We start from the raw sequence: 17679 nt of genomic DNA, 5'->3' as shown, positions 1-17679 counted from the left end.
ATGGGAAGCTTGGGTCTCTGTGTAAATGTACATGTGTGTTAGGTTGCAAAATGTACAATGCAATTCTTCCTTGGGCTGTGCTCACGCACGTCTGTCCCAGAGCTTGCATTTTCAGATGGGGAACCGGGGACCGGAGAGAGCTCTCTGACTTGTTTTGGGCCACCTAGCTAGTGAGTGGCAGCACTGGGTATAGAAATGTCCCTTGTTTAATGAGAACAAAGTCCTAATCCCACCATGTCAGCCCTCGAAGGAGACTCTTGTGTAGGGGGAGAGGCGGCCGAATGACTCAGTCCTGCCTGTCTGGGGAACGGTCACTAAGCATCACAGTCAGGACGTGGGAAACTCCTCTCAGCCCAGTGCTGGTTGAGAGTGGTTAAAGGACCCCAGATTCCCCATCGCTGGTGGAGGGTGGGTGGTTGAGTGGAGGCTCAGGTCCACGTTGAGGACTAACAAAGGGGATTGCGGATCCTGAGTCTACCTAAGCTGGCTCACAGCCAGCTTGTTCTAATCACGTGGTCCTTCCAGGAAAGCAACCTTGTCTGAGGTTGTCTTCTTCCAGCCCCCATTTCCCTCTGTGGGCGGGGCACCATACCCAGCCCCCATGCTCCCAGGGGCTCCAGCCCAGACACAAGACTTCTGGGCATCTAGAAAGTGCCTCTTGCCTTTCTGGGAATGACCCTTCTATGCAGGTGAGGACGTGTTAGATGGGCCCCCACGTATCACAGGGGTGTGGCTCTCCACTCACAGACGCACCCACACATCAGATTCAACACTCTAATCCGGGGGTCAGAGGGTCGGTTCCTCACAGAGTCCCAGTGTCTGTGCTCCCACCCCGGGCTTTTTCTCCTTGACCTCTGATTGGGGTGGGGGAGACCTTGTAAACGTGACTCATTCCCCCAGGAAGGGTGTGGATAGAGATACTAAGCAGGGTAAACAAACACTATACGAAGACAAGTGAGTTGTGAGGAAATTTCTCGTTTTCAGAATTTTTTAGATTTCAGTAGTGCAGATAAGCGCTTCGTGGCTTTGTACTGGTTTATGAAAAGTAGTTTTAGTAACAACTGAATTTTACTTTCTGGGATGTGATTTTTCCCCAGTAACTCCCAGGGCAGATTTTATAATCTTCATTTCTCACAAGAGAAAATGAAAGCTCTGTGGCTTAAAAAACTTAGTAAAGCCAAAATCTGCACTTGTGTTTGAATCCACAATGCTGGTTTTCATTACACACATTTCCCATGATCTCTTTTGCTTCTCAACCTCGGCTGCACATTGGAACCACCTGGAGGCCTTTGAAAAAAATACTGATGTCTGGGTCTCATGTCCAGCGATTCTGAAGGCCTAGGCATCAGAATTTCTAAAACTTCCCTAGAGGATCCTACTGTGCAGTCAAAGTCATAAGTAGTTTCTGATGGGGTTTCAAGGGGGAAGCATTTTTGCTCCAGATTTTTCTAATTGCTGCTTTCAGGACAGTTCCCTTCCTTAGAGCAGTAGTTATCAGATTTGAGTATCCATCAGAATGTCCTGGAGGGCTTTTGAAACACAGATTGCTTGGCTCCAACCCCAGGGTTTCTGAATTCCATGGGTCTGGAGTGGGATCTGAGAATGGGTATTCTAACAAGTTCCTAGTTGATACTAACGCTGCTGACCAGAGAACCAAACTTTGAGAACCACTGCCCTAGAGGCTCACAAAGCTAGCTTAGAAAATGTCCAGACACTGGGTTTTTCATTACAGTGTGAAAACCAGCATAACTCTATATAGTTTTTCTTATTAAAAAGCATCTCCTCTGTGCTGGCTCATCCCTGCCTAACCCTTGCTAAAGCCTCACTTGGGTTAGTACGTTACATGGGTCAATGTCGATTTCTAAGAAATTCAGAGGATGACCTCTGAGGGGAGCACAAGGCACAATTAGAGCAGGGCTGTTCCCCGAGATGTGCAAATCCACCATCAGATTCTGCCATTTCCAGGGGTTGCCCAGTTGGGACCTTGGGCTCTAAGGGAAACACAGCATGTCAGTGGGTGGTGAGATGATGAAGCAGTCATGGGTGGCATCACGGCCACACTGCCTTCTGCATTTCTAAGGGCAGATCTGTTGAATGTGTCATTCAGTGTGACCTACCTTTGGCTTCTATGTAGGTTTTATAAAATAAATTAATAGGTAAGAAATATATTGTCATGAATTTGGGTTTGGAAAGTGGGATCGAGTGGTACGTGGAGCTGACTCTTATGGGTTCTTCCCAGCTCCACATTCAGGGATATCATATGGGTAGCTGAAGTCGGCTATTATGGAAGTATTTACACCACAGAAATTGGCACACACTACAAATTGGGGCTTTCCTCCCCTCCTGGAAAACTAATTTACCAGTGCACCCCTGATTGCTATACATATTTTTCCCACATTGTTTAAGAATCCCACTGCTGGGCATATACCCAGAGAACACCATAATTCAAAAAGACACATGCACTCCAATGTTCATTGCAGCACTATTTACAATAGCCAGGACATGGAAACAACCTAAATGTCCATCAACAGATGAATGGATAAAGAAGATGTGGTACATATATACAATGGAATATTACTCAGCTGTAAAAAGCAAGGAAACTGGGATGTTTCTAGAGACATGGATGGACTTGGAGACTGTCATACAGAGTGAAGTGAGGCAGAAAGAGAAAAACAAATACCGTATATAAACACATATATGTGGACTATAGAAAAATGGTACAAATCAACTGGTTTGCAAGGTGGAAATAGAGACACAGATGTAGAGAACAAACATATGGACACCAAGTGGGGAAAGCGGGAGGGCTGGGGGGGAATGAACTGGGAGATTGGGATACCAAATTGTACGCTCTAAATATATACAGTTTATTGTATGTTAACTGTATCTCAATAAAATTCTAAAAAAAAAAAGAATCTATGATTTTACTTCACTAGTTCAACATACAACTACTTTTTTTTTTAGAAAAAAATCACATTTATTAATATCAGCACTGATCACGTCAGAAAAGTCTTTAAGTGTCATACAACTACTTTTGCGCGGTCATACTATGTTTCTCATTACCTACTTACTTAAATGCATATTGATGGAGTACTAGTCTACAACCAGGCTCTGTGCTGAGTTCTAGGGATATGGAAATGAATGAGGAAAAAGCAACAGGACAGGCTCCCTGACCTCAAGGAATTCCCCATTCCTTAGTGGGGAGGACATAACCACAATTTCCAGGAATGGGAGGAGTGTGCTGGCAAGGGGTGTGCTACCTGCCTGGGAGCCCGGAGAAGACTTGGCAGGGAGTGTGACTAAGCCCATGAGCGCCTTCGTCTGTGATAGTCACTGCCACTGAGATGCTTCAGACTCAGGATATTTAGAAATAATGGGTTTGTAACGAACAAAATAAAGCCATTTCCAGTATCCTCATATTTCTCACCATCAGAATCTTTGAACTATGTCAAAAGCCTATTTTTAGTCCAGCTGAGGCACAATTCTGTATTTTCCTCTCTCCCTAGAGCACTGATTATGGAGTGCCCAACTCTACCAGTCCACCTTCTGGGGTCTTTTCCACAATCATCTTAGCTGGGGCAAGGTGGATGGATCTCCTGGGGCAGCAAAGGATGAAATCAGAGGCTCACAGGCACCACCACGTGGGCCCTGGTCCCTGTGCCTGTGAACGGAGGTGCAAGGTCATGACTGCATCCGTTTACACTCCCATCCCCGGGATAAGATAGGACCTGTTTCCCCATGCTCTCGCCAACATTGCGCACTATCCAATTAAAAAAAAATCTGATAAGGAGAAAACAGCATCTCCTTATTTTAGTTTATATTTCTTAATCATCAGTGAACTGTAAGCCATTCTTGTTTTTCATTTTTCTGAAAACACTAAGCTTTTTAAGGGGGGTGATGGTGATGGCTGGAGATCCTGAAGAGGAAGGGATATGACATTATTAAGTGCTTACTGTGTGCTAGGTATTACGTTAGGAGTTCTATCCACTTGGTATCCTTTATTCCTACCAGTAGGCCTGTGTGTAAATATTACTGTAAACATTCATAGGACAAAATGGATGCATTTAAAGGTTAAGTAATGTGGTTGAGGTCAGGCAGCTCAGAAATGGAGATTTTGGTATTTTCTATTTCTGTAACTGTGAGCTGTGAAATAATAGGAAACACGTATTTTGGTCTCTGCCCCTGGTTTCCCGCACAGAGCTCCTAAAACCCTTGTAATTTTCTGTGTGATAAGAACATTAGGAACATCTTCTGTTCTAATATTTGCTCTTTGGCTCCAGTTACTGACATGCAGCTCCTAATTCTCTTGGAATTTCCTGGGTGATAGGAGTGTCTTCTGTTCTAATGAGGTGACTTGGTGGGTTCCTGCAAAACTTCAGGATGGTGACTGGTCACCAGCAGGACCAATCCAGAATTAGAAGCTTGGAACTTTCCACTTCATCCCCATCCTCCGGGAAAGGGAGAGGGACTGGAGACTGAGTTAATGATTGATCATGCCTATGTGAGGAACCCTCCATGAAAATCCCGAGAGTATGGGGTTCAGAGAGCTTCTAGGTTGGTGAGCACATGGAGGTGATGGGAGAGTGGTGCCCTGGAGGGGGTTGGAAGCTCTGTCCCCCTTCGCACATACCTTGCCCTATGTACCCTTTCATCTGGTCCTTTATCATATCCTTTATAATAAACCAGTAAATGTAAGTGTTTCCCTGAGTTCTGTGTGTCATGTGAGAAAATTATTAAACCCAAAAGGGAGGTTGTAGGAAACCTGCTCTATAGCTGGTTGGTCAGAAGTACAGGTGACAATCTGGGACTTGCAATTGGTGTCTGAAGTGGGAGCAGTTTTGTGGGACTGAGCCCTTAACTTGTGGGATTGGACACTAACTCTAGGTTGATAGTGTCAGAAGTGAATTGAATTATAGGACATCTAGTTGTTACAGAGAATTGCTTGATGTGTGGAAAACCCACATGTCTGGTGCCAGAAATATTGTGAGTGTAAGAGGAAAGGAAAAACAGGCATATATTTTTTTCTAGACAGTTGCAAAGGAAAACTAGTTTCAACTTTGATCTGCTCTTGGGACACCAACAGGGTAATGGGAAGAAAGATGGCGACATGTCTAAAGACCTCAGAATAAATGTGGCACCAACTCCACGAGCCCAGGGTGGAGCCTTGCCACTAACATCTCCCCTCAACTAAGGCAGGGACCATGTCTCTTATAGATGCACTCCTAGTGTCTAGAATATGTCATGGTAGGTGGAAAAACAACATTGATAAATGACTAAACTTTGTGGATTATGGGGCTTGGACCTAAGACATCAGATGGTAAAAACTTATGTAATTGGAATAAAAAGGTGCCTCTTCCATTCATCAAAGTCTCAAGCATTATATACCTAGAATAATAAACTGATATGCTCAGCCTCTTCTCTTGAGTCTTCATGGCTTTCTTGACTTATGATTACCTTTGGCACCATTTCCTAACATCTAGGAGAGACATGGCATGCAAGGCTCTACACACAGGAGTTGTCTCCAATCTTTGCATCCACTGCAACTTGTGGGATCGGACACTAACTCTAGGTTGATGGGTGATGTTGCCATTCAGGGCACAATCCCCTGGAGGCCCTCATGCATCTTCCTGGAGCAGAGGCCATGCACAGAAAAGGTAGGCTGTTGCTTAGTCATATTTCCAGGTGCTAGCCTGCAACTCCGCACCTTTCTCTCCCACTGGTTGAGAGACATCCACATGTATCAACACTGTGTTTGAAAATAGCTCCCCAAGAGCACAGTTCCTCATTTCCATCTTCAGTAGACTTCCTGCCTCTAAATACTGGTATTTCTAAAGTTAGGGTCAGTGCAGAGCACTTTGTGCACACAGGTGAATGAAGGAGGGCTACAGCCTCTTTTCTCTTATGCTCTATGGTCACTGCACCTGGTTCATATTTGGTCACCAAGGGCCACAGGGACTCTTTTTAAAGAGCTGGGAAGGAAGACAGTCTTAGGTATGAGAGCAAAGCTCCTCACCCATAGTCACTTCCTTTGAGAAAATTGCAAATCAGTGCAACCAAGCAACTTTACAAGGGGACATGCAACATCAGTGTCGTCATATAAGACAGCATATCCAGTAGAAGCCCAAGTCTGGACCATGATCAAGCTCTAGCAGAGAGGAGTGTCGCCTGGACATACAAAGCTTCAGAAGTGATGTTATGTAGTAACAAGTGTTGTGTATCTTGGGAGGAAAGAAATTATGCGTTTTAGCCAATGGAATGAATCCTGCCAGAGGATAAGGTCAAAAGATAAATCCTATTTGCCAAGTCAAAAGAAATGACTTTAAAAGTCTAGTTCTCTGGTTTATAGAGAAGTGTGTTGCTATGTGATGAAGTGGAGGAGTAACGAAGGGATGTTTGAAGGTGTAACTTATGCAGATTGCAACCAGAGACCTCTGAAGGATGGAATGGTCTGGCCTGGTGATGTCTTCTAATTATGATGTCTGTAAAGGGTTATTCATTGATGAGCTCTGAGTGACTCTTAGGCCAGAGCTGACCTTTCTGGGAAACTCAATCTGGACAGAATTCTTGAATTCTGTATTTCTTCTTGATAGAACTCCAATAGTCTGTGTTGCATATCTGTATCTGCATTTATATCTATATCTGTATCTATCTATCTATCTAGTCCCTATAGAGATATCTGTTCAGCTTGTGATTAATGCTCAGAGCCCTGCCAAATACTCATTTTCTCAAATATCTAGTTACAACCACTTGGGGAACCCATATTAGGTCTTCTTCAGTCCTAGGGGCCTATCTTCTGGAGCTAGCGGGGTATTTGATGTAGTATAACCATTTTGGAGACAAAGCTTTTCCCCCTGGGCATTTTCCTGCATAGCCCTTGGTGAAAACCTACTGCTTTGGTACCCCACCGTTTGTATTTTCTGGGACTCAAAGAGAATAATACAGAATGTCAGATTCTTGTTCTATCTCTCAATTTCAACTTGCCCAGTTTCTGAGCCTTCCAATTCTTCTTCATTCTGGCAATGACACAGTTGTTTTCCTGTTGGGGGCTAGCGTGGGAGATTTGTGAAGTCAAGGTGAATAAGAATAGGCTCTGGAGTAGAAAGAAACAGATACTGAGAAGAGACTTTTACACTTTATAATTGGCTTGATCTGAGAAAAATGACTTCACGTCTCTGGTCCTCAAAACCTTATTTATTTATTTTTGCTAAATTAAGACAAGAATACCCACCTTATATGGTGTAGGAAGGATTAGACAGTGTGACCGATAAATTGCCTAACATACATGATATTTTATTTTTATTTTTTTAACTTTAAACAATTTTTATTATACAAAGGTTGTCACATAATTGGATATTTCTCTACTCTGTACACAATTATTCTTATTCTCCACAGAAAGGCTGCTTCTTAACTTCTCATCTGGTGATGGCGATCACTAAAAGCCTGATTTTAACAGAATAGTAGTAAAAATGCCTCAGTGATTTAAGTTGAAAGCAGTACATTGGTACATGGCTCCTACATTCATTTATAAGGAATGTACAAATGTCTTTATTCAAAAATACAAAATAAATTATCTGTAGGCATGGACAATGACAGCAGTAAACCATTCTATGTTGTCAACTGAAACCAGTAACTGATGGTTATAGTGATTTTCTTAAACATCAGCCAGGCTTTTCTTCAGTTATCTCCTTCAACTGACCTCTCTTGAAGTTATTGGTAAGGAATGCTGCCTCAAACTTCCTTTCACAGTTCATTAATAATGGCAAAGCACTATTCTAGGAATTAGAACATGCCACCTCCCATGTCACCTCCCATTCCACCCATTCCACCCATTCCAGGATCCCCCTCTTCTTTAGGAATTTCTGTGGCAACAACTTCTGCTGTAGTCATCAGAGAAGGTACTCCAGCAGCATCCAGTAATGCAGTTCTTACAATCTTAGTTGGGTCAATGATTTCTTTTTCCACCATATTCACAAAATCTCCAAGCACAGCATCATAACCAACTTCTGAAGAACTTTGCAAAATTTTCTCAACTATCAGTGATCCTTCGAGACCTGCATTCCTAGCAATGGTTATTGCAGGAATTTTGAGTGTTTTTTAAAAATAATTTCTATACCAATTTTTTGATCTTCATTAGCTGGAGTTATTGAATCCAAGGCTGGAAAGGTACCGAAGCAGGGCACAGCCGCCTCCCAAAACAATGCCATCTTCAACAGCAGCTCATGTAGCATTAAGGGCATCTGTAACTCTGTCTTTCTTTTTATTCACTTCAACATCACTTGTTCCACCAAGCTTCAGCACAGCAACACCATCTGAGAGCTCTGCCAGATGTTCATTCAGTCTTTCCTTTTCATATTCACTAGTTGTGATATCTAACTGCTCGATGATTTCTTGAATATGCTTTTCAATTTGAGCCTCGTCACCTTTTCCTTTCAAGAGCATGGCATCATCTTTGGTCACATTGACCTCTCCAACTTTTCCTAAGTCATGAGGTTGAACATCTTCAAGATTTAGAGTTAGTTCTTCTTCTCCAAATACTGCACGACCAGTAGCAATAGCCATGTCTTTAAGCTGGTTCTTTCTATTGTCACCAAAACCTGGAGCTTTGACCGCTACAACCTGAAGACCAACTTTCAGCCTATTCAAAACGAGTGTACTTAGAGCTTCTCCATCCACATCTTCAGCCTTTATGACCAAGGGCTTACGGTGAGCACTGGCAATTTCAAGAGAAGGAACAATGGACTGGACACTAGAAATTTTCTTTTCACTCAGTAGAACATAGGCATCTTGGAATTCACATTTCTGACCTTTTGATGTATTAATAAAGTATGGAGAAATATACCCTCTATCAAACTTCATGCCTTCAATAATTTTTAATTCATCGTTCAGTGTTTTTTCATCCTTTAGTGTGATAACACTCTTTCTTCCAGTCTTTTTCATTGCATTAGAAATGATGTGGCTGATTTCTTTGTCCCCACTTGCAGAAATTGTAGCAACCTGGGCGATCTCTTCAGGGGTTGCTACGATTTCTGCAAGTGGAGAACTTAAGACTGCTTCTTAAGTTCAGCAGTTACAGCATCAACAGCTAACATCACACCTTTCCTGATTTCCACTGGATTAGCACCTTTGCTAATCTTCGCGAATCCTTCCTTGGCAATAGAGCAAGCCAGTACAGTAGCAGTGGTGGTGCCATCCCCAGCCTCTTCATTTGTGTTATTGGCAACATCTGGAACAAGCTCAGTGCCAGTATTTTTGTGTTTATCTTTTAAGTCAATGGACTTTGCAACAGTCACACCATCTTTTGTCACTTTGGGACTTCCCCAACTCTGTTCAATAATCACTGTCCTTCCCTTTGGCCCCATAGTAATGGCTACAGCATTGACTAAAAGGTTGACACCTTGAAGCATTAAGGCTTGGGCATCTGCACCAAATTTTACATCTTTGGCATAAGCCCGAGTGAGATGAGGAGCCAGTGCCCTGGACACTGGCCTACTCTGGCGAAGGATTGTGGGTAATCAAAGCATTTCTGCGGGGAAATGGCACAGCATGTGGTCGGTGAGGCAGACCGTCGGCGGCTAGTGAGGGCCATAAAAGATTTTAGAATCAAGGAAGTAAGGCAGGAAGAGGGGCTGCAGTGACTCTGATAATACAAATTTTTTGTGTTTTATGGTCTAGTTCTTATATGAGATTCAGAAAGATGTTCATTTTTGTTTGTTATTGGCTCCTTGAGCTCACATTTCCTGGTCTGGGTCAGGCATGGTCTTCAGAGTCACACTCATACTGATGAGTTTCTCAGACACTATTTAAGACACCCATGGCTACCCAAGTTACAGAACTGTATCACGCTTAACCAACCATGTGTCAGGTATGAACCTGGCATATAAGATATGCCGGGACTTGTCAAAGTCTTATTGCCCCTTAAAATGAGACCAAAAGGCAAACAACTGAAGAAAGAAGAAACATAGAATTTCCTGATAACCAAGAAGCCCATAACAGTTACCAAGAATCAATTTCTTCCCTGGTAGGGAGTGGTGGTTGAGTTTTCACCTAGGCCACTGCAGTTATAGAAGTTTGTCTCTTTTGGTGCTCCAAAGACCAACAAGCATAGTTACACCTTCATCATGGACACATCAACTAGCAGAACAACCCCAGTCAAAGCACACACATCTGATGGCTGAAAGGACTCCTGTTCTTTTAAAAATAATAAAAAGCTCTGACCTCCCACCAACAGCCAACCTGATATCAAAGAGTCAAGAGGCACTTTAGATGCACCAACGTTCCTTTAATGAGGTGAGGAACTCCTAATGGTAAACTCAACAGCTGAGTAACAGGATGACAGTGCAGGGAGGTCAAAGCATGGAGCCCACACCTACCTCGGATGGGATATAAAAGGGCCAGGAGGTAAGAGGGTTGTCAGACTCAGCTGCTTGGCCTTCTCACTGGCTCTGAACCTCCTGGCATCCTCAGGCTGACATGACTTCCTCCTGCATCAGCTCATCCTTCTCCCTGGGCTGCATCAACACTCCTGGGGTAAGACCTGTCTGTGTCTCCTTCACTGACATTGGAGACCAGCCTAGAGCAGAGGCCAAAGCTGCCTCCCTGTGCCTCTCAGCCACCCTGGCACACACCAACCGAATCAGAGTGAGGATGACCCCTCTGGGCCGACCCCGCCTATGTCTGCCCCACAGCTGGAATGCTGTCTGCCCCTTGCCGGGGACCTGTCACATTCCAGGCAACATTGGAATCTGCGGGACCTATGGCAAAGGCTCCCTGAACAGCCATGAGAAGAGGACCATGCAGTTCCTAAACGACCAGCTGGCCAGCTACCTGGAGAAGATGCGGCAGCTGGAGCCAGACAGCATGAAGCTGGAGACCCAGATCTGAGAGGTGAGTAAATGACACGAGTCCACCGTGTGTCTGGACTATTAGAGCCGCTTCTGCACCATCGAGGAGCTGCAGCAGAAGGTGAGGTTTGTGATGCTCCCGATCACAGGTTGGCAAACAACAGTCCCTAGGCCAAATTCAGCTTCCTCCTAGACTTGTAAATAAAGTTTTATTGGTACACAGCCATGCTCATTCACTGATGTGCTGTCTGTGACAGCTTTTGTGCTACAATGGCAGAGTCAAGTAGTCGTGAGTGACAGAGATTCAGTCTGCAAAGCCTGAAAGATTTACCATCTGGTTCTTTACATAAAAAGATTACTGACCCTTGCACTAAATGTTCAGGGCCTGGATTGGCAGTGGAATCAACCACAGTTGAAATTTTTTTAAATTGAAGTATAGTTGATTTACAATGTTGCGTTAATTTCTGGAGCGTAACAAAGTGATTCAGCTATATATATACATATTGTTTTCCATTATGGTTTATCACAGGATACTGAATATAGTTCCCTGTGCTATACAGTAGGACCTTGTTGTTTATCCATTCTATATATAATAGTTTGTATCTTCTCACCCCACACTTGTGGGAAGAGAATCTCTTGAGTGAAGGTGAATGTGAATGTGAAAATAATGAGATGTAGGGTTTGTTTCTCCAGGATTCTGAGTTTACGCTTACCGACTTTCAGTACTTAACAATTCCTACATTGTAGTTGCAAAAAACAGTGCAACGTAAGTTCTGGTGCAGTAAAAGGGGTCAGGGGAGTATGTTCTAATGTCCTTTCTGAGCCAATATTCAGTAATATTGGTGCTCTTATGTACACCTGCTGTCCCCTTTGGTTATAATGCAATGCTTCTTAAGAGCCTACATCTTAGTTTTGGAGACGGAAAGACAAAGAATGTCAGAATAAGGGCCATGGAGCTATGGCTAGAGTCAGAGAAGACCTCTGAGGAGGTTGACCAACCAGCAAAAGGGACTTCTTATTAAGAATGGATCCCACCTTATCTGAAACTTTCATAACCAGCCCATTGTTCTGTGGCCTAGATTTCCGACCTTTCTGTTTACATTGGTTAAGCATCATATCCAGCAAAATAAAATTGTCTTTGCTATACGTTCAGTTTGCCCCTACCTTCCATCTCTTGCTTCATTTGGCTCTATACCTTCCCCCTTTGCCATGCATCCTCTTGCATGTGCCCATCCTGTACCACACCAGGGTTGCTCATATGTTTGGGAGTCTGAGTTGTCCAAGGGGATGTTGTAGTTTGAACCCAGCCAATGGTGCTTCCTTTGACTGAGGCCATATATCACCCTGGGAACAAGCAAATCCCTGAGTGTACTTTCTTTCCCCAGATTCTGTGTGTCAGATCTGAGAATGACAAACTAGTCATGCAAATAGACAATGCCGAGATGGTTGTAGATGACTTCAGGACCAAGCGAGTTGGGGTAGCACACTTGGGGGAGGAGCCAGATGTCTACCCTGACTTCTGCCTGGTGATGCACTTGATGTAATTGACCAAGATCTCAAACCAAAGTTACAGCAGGAGTAAACAGAGGGCATTAAGCCCAAGGTCTTGAGAAAACACCCCTGGCCCCCTGCAGTTGTTTAGCTTCTATAGTTTGCAACGTGATTTGGAATGCATCCTCCACTTGATTCTGTGTAAGAAGAACCGGGTGCAGTAGCCAGGACGGTGATGGCATCTCCTTTGTGAGGACACAGAGACTCGGAGCCCTGATGGGACTTGCCAGAAGTTGCATGGCTGTTGAGTGGTAGAACCAGAACTTGGCCCCATATTTCCTACCCCGAGGTCATTTCATACAAAACTCCGCTGCCTCGGTAAAGGATGTGTTTCCACACTGCAGCTTGACCAGTTTGTGAGCACTAATAAGTCATGGCAAAATTCATGGTCCACAGCCTGCGGTGGAGGCATGTGAAGGTCAAAGGGTTTATACGCCCTGAGAAGGTCCAACATGGGAGCAGGAAGGACATGACCTTTTATTGTCTCTCTTCTGGGCACTGTGAAATCCTCACTCCTTCAGAGCTAAGGAAGCCATTTCCTTCCTCCCATTCTGCCAGTTTGGCTTCTAATCTGGGAGAGAATCCAGGGTCCATCTCAGTCGGGGGTGTGGAAGAGGAGGGTTTGCGGTGAGCACACTTGGCTGGCTACCTCCCCTTTGGCCGTCCGCCTGTAAGGGCAGCACTGGCTGTGGTCCATCCTAGCATCCTCAGTACTGGCTGCTCTGCCTGGTTGTCTTAGGTGCTTAGTGTTGAATGAATGGGAATCACCTTGCTGTTTCTGTGAGTGCACAACACAGGAAACGCCAACTCACAACTGGACAGCAGAGGGAAGGCCAGTGAGTCATGATGCAGGTTGTGTCCTGGGGTCCCTCTGCTCTCTAACCCTGACTCCTGTGCCTGCCCTCTTGCAGGTACCAGATGGAGCGCTCAATCTGCCCGCTGGTGGAGGCTGATGTCTGCAGTCTGCGCAGGGTGCTGGACGACCTCACACTTGCCAAGGGCATCCTGGAGGCCCAGGAGGCATCTTGGAGTCCCTGAAGGAGGAGCTGCTTTGCCTCAAGAAGAACCATGAGTAGGTGCGGGGCCCTTTGTGTGGCACGTGGAGATGTCCCGAGGTGAATTCAGGCTCTATTGGAGGAAGCAATGAAGCTCTTGCTCCGGCTTGGGGTGGAAGCTCGTGCCTCGTGGTTAAGCCTTGAAGGGGAGCTCTGGGTTTCAGAGGGAGCTCGCTCACTGAAAGGCTCTGGAAGTTGCCTTGCTGATGCAGGCAGTGCCTTATCCTCAGAGGAGTGCAGGGAAATCACTGGAGCAGATGGGGAGTGGGAGGTGAGGTTTTGAGTGGAGGGCAGTGGGGGCCCCAGGAATGGGATGTCCTCTTATGCCCACAGGAAGTCCACACTCTGAAGGGTCAGCTAGGGGACAAGCTCTGGATTGAGCTGGACGTGGTGCCCACCAGGGACCTGGGAAGTGTGCTGGAGGAGATGCGGTGCCAGTACGAGGCCATAGTGGAGACTAACCGCCGTGACATGCAGGAGTGGTTCCAAGCTCAGGTGAGGACTGTGCTGTGGGGCAGGGAGAGACCAGGCTCCGTCTGAGCAGGGAGGTGATTGTGTCTCTCTCTGAAGGCGTCAGCCTGTAGGCCATGTCCTGCTCCAAGGAGCTGCAGCACTGCCAGTTGGATATCCTGGAGCCCCGGCGCATGGTGAACACCCTGAAGGTGGAGCTGCAGCCTCAGCGCACACAGGTGAGTTCCTTTGCGGGTGTGGAAAACTCTGCTGGGCTCCAATTCTGATGGGCAGTTCCCAGTTTGGCACATCCATCTCTTAGATACAGACCAGGGGCCCAGCTTGAACCTTGACTTCCTCGCTTTTGCAAGAGCTCCCTAGTACCTGTGGTTGCCGAGGGAGTGAACATTCACGCAGTGAGGGCGGTGCTGCAAACACCTGCTAAGGTCTATGAAGAAGAGCCCTAGTGTGTTTTAGTTGTCCCAGCTGAGGATTGGATTGTTCTCGGGGCCTGGCCATGGCTTGGGGTGTCATGGTCTTACTGAAAAGTCCATGACTTTTAACCGCTTTCCCTCTTTCTTTGGTATCGCAGAAGGACTGTCTGCAGAACTTGTGTGAATCTGAGGCCCTCTTCGGCACCGAGCTGGCCCAGATGCACAGCCTCATCAGCAACATGGAGGAGCAGCTGTCTGAGACCCGGGGTGACCTGGAGCAGTAGAACCAGGAGTGGCAGGACATCAAGGCCCGGCTGGAGGGTGAGATCCCATGTACCGGAACCTTCCGGAGAGTGAGGACGGCAAGTATGTAGGTTGATGTTGTTTGTGTCAACATCACGTGTAAAAGCAGAGACCTCTTATTGGGAATGACCTAAAAGGAGGGGGTGGCATTGCAGACCCCACCTTTGGGGACAAACTTGCTACCCAGTAAGACTGGTGGGCTGCCTGGACGTATAGGAGAGTGTGCAGGAACTCTGCAGCTCATGCTGTCCATTTTGTGGCCCAGATTATGCTCCCAGATGCTAGTCACTCCTACAGGGGCCGAAACACTGAGGGCTCAGTGCATTTAGGTTTCGCTAAATTCCCTCTGAAATATTCCAGGAACTTCAATATCAGTGTTTAAAAATATTGCGTGGGGCGTTTGTACCTATTCTCTCATTTTAGTTCCTCAATAGCGCTGTGACAAAGGTAGGACAGATAGTACACCCCTGTGAGCAATAAGGAACTGGATCAGGGGCTATGTTTAAATTAAGAGTGGCCGGCCTTGGCCAGCTCTTGCTCTGCCAGCCTTTCTGCCTTTCTCCCTGCTGTTCCTTTCCACGTGGGAGAGAACATCGGCTTTGTGCATGGGCGCTCTGAGCTCTGGCCACAGCCTCACTGTGAACTCCGGACAAGCCACTCCCCTTTCTAGGCCTAGAGGGACCTCTAAGGTCTAAGCTCTCCTTTGTACTGGCAGTTCTAAGGAATCTATTTATTTTGGACTTTCACGCACTTCTAATGTCAATGTTTAAACACCTTTTTTTTCTCTCTACAGGCTCCCCTGCAACCCATGCGTGACCCCAGCCTCCAGGTCCAGCAATGTGGCCCCTGCAGCCTGTACCTCCTGTTCTCCTTGCCTTTCTGGGTCTCCTAGGGCCTCCTGTGGGCCCTGCTCATCCCCTCAATGCTGAATTACTCTACTCCCCAGCCAGAGATATCAGAAAATGGGAAATGTCTGTAGCCCTTTGGCTACATCCCCCGGGCCTGCACCCCAGGCCTTTCCTCCCCAGCCAGCCCCGGGGGAGACTGAAGCCAGGCAGTGCTTCTCTGTTGCTGGGCTTTCCAGCCCAGCAGCGTAGCCCTGGCCGCTGGATTTCTGCTTCCTCTCCTCAGGGTGGCCTAACTGCTCCATTTTCTCTCTTCTGCTGCCTCCTGGCCTCTCTGAGATGGGGCAGGTAACCTTGCTTTTGTTTTGCTAATAAACTTTACTTCTGCAGCATAAGGAGCCCAGGGCCCACTGGTCTGTTTCTCCCTCTCATGCTGAGAGTGATGTAGCCATTCCCGTAGAAGCAGGGGTTGTGGCTCAACCACCAGAGTGGTTCTGGAAGGTGGCAAAGCCAGTGAGGACTGTGGTTAAAAATGGAACTTCAGCAAAATGCCACAGATGAGGGATGCCCAACTCTTTTTTTTTTTTAAATTTAATTAAATTAATTAATTAATTTTTTTGGGGGGTACACCAAGTTCAATCATCTGTTTTTATACACATATCCTCATATTCCCTCCCTCCCTTGACTCCCCCCCACCCTCCCTCGAGTCCCCCCCACCCTCCCTGTCCCAGAGGGATGCCCAACTCTTGACCTGAGCAAGCCTGATTAGAGCCAGATTCACAGAGCTTTTAAAATACAGATTCATACAGACTAAACAACCCTCCCGCCCCCCTTTATCTGGATGAAGCCATCTGGTCCTTTTGCAAAAGAATAACTCAGGTCAGAGTTCTGCCTGGCCCCTCTAGAATACTCTCCTTACAGTAAGTTTTGTGATCGCACGCCCATTATGAGCAAGGCACGGTACTGCACCTTTATAGACGTCGTGACACAGGGTCCCACAAAAACCCTGCAAAGAGGGAGCTGCTGTTGCTATTCTCAGCTGGTGGCTGAATCAAGGTGAACTAGATCCAAAGCCCATGCTTTGGAAGCTTTGAAGGGGCAAAAAATTAAACATGAGAAGGTTTAGGATGGTGGTTCTAAAAGTGTGGTCTTCCAACCAGTAGTACCAGCATTACTTGGGAACTTGTTGAAAATGTAAATTCTTGGGCCCCACCCCAGACTTTCTGAATAAGCAATCTGTTTCATCGAGCCTTCCAGATGATTCTATGCACACTCAAGTTTAAGAATCACCGTAGCCAGACCCACTGCAGAAGAGATGGGAGCTCTTGATCCCCTGGAGACAGCTCTGAACATGTTAAGTGATGGTAACTGCTGAGCTGGTCACACTCAGTCTAGAAAAGGCCAAACTCACCCACCCAAGCTCCCCCACAGGCTCCACTGGCAAGTCCTTCTGGCAGCTGCCCAGCTTGGAACTTATAGTCAATAGACACATGAACCAGAAGCTCCATATTTAGGCAGCCATGACTTGGAATAGCATGTCTCCAGAAACCAGCATCAGAGCTGGCCAAGCAGTGAGTTCCCCGTCACTGGAGGCATTCAAGGAGGGCCTTTACAACCACCTGGTGGGAACGTTGAGAGGTCACTCAGGCAGCTGATGGAGCTGGATGAGATGGTGTAGAGGGTCTTCTGGCCTCCAAATTCAATGACTCCCTGCTTTCTATGTCTTATTAATCCATGAAACTACAAGTGGAGCTAACACACTGACTCCTGCCACTGATTCTTATCTTCCCTCTCTACTCTGTGAACTCTCTGAGTCAGAGTAGCTTGCTGAGAAGTTTACGAAGTCCGGCTGATGGTTGTTGAGTCCAGCCCGTCCTGATGTGGGAGTGACCACAGTTCCAAGTCCCAGGGGTGGAGAGAGCTTAAGCCAGGACTTGGTTGCTGTACCTCCAACTGCTCTCAAACCCAGAGTCTACCTGTTGGCCATGGTCTGTGTAGACATGACTAATTTGCTTGGGAGCCATCAGGACTTCCATTGTAGGAAGCTCTGGAAGGTCAGAGGCTGTCCACTCTTTGCTCCCTTCCCGTCCACTGTGCCTCTGCTCTTTTTCCCAAGTGTAGAGGTGTTTGGGCACAGGTGACACATCCCTGAGGCGCTTATCCAATGTAGGTCCCAATAAGAAAGAGCAATCTTAATCAGTCT

The 17679-nt window shown here is 46.2% G+C and overlaps 2 pseudogenes; one reads left to right on the top strand and one right to left on the bottom strand.

The window, feature by feature from the left end:
• Positions 1–7776: 7776 nt before the first annotated feature.
• On the bottom strand, positions 7777–9518 carry LOC130840794 (60 kDa heat shock protein, mitochondrial-like; annotated as a pseudogene).
• A 949-nt stretch (positions 9519–10467) lies between these two features.
• Positions 10468–15560, top strand: LOC130839582 (keratin, type I cuticular Ha7-like; annotated as a pseudogene).
• The last annotated feature ends 2119 nt before the right edge of the window (positions 15561–17679 follow it).

This window comes from Hippopotamus amphibius, chromosome 17 (assembly GCF_030028045.1).
Source record: "Hippopotamus amphibius kiboko isolate mHipAmp2 chromosome 17, mHipAmp2.hap2, whole genome shotgun sequence".
In the NCBI taxonomy this organism is placed as follows: domain Eukaryota; kingdom Metazoa; phylum Chordata; class Mammalia; order Artiodactyla; family Hippopotamidae; genus Hippopotamus; species Hippopotamus amphibius.
Note: the sequence above shows the minus strand (reverse complement) of the source record. Positions and strands in the feature narration are given on the sequence as shown.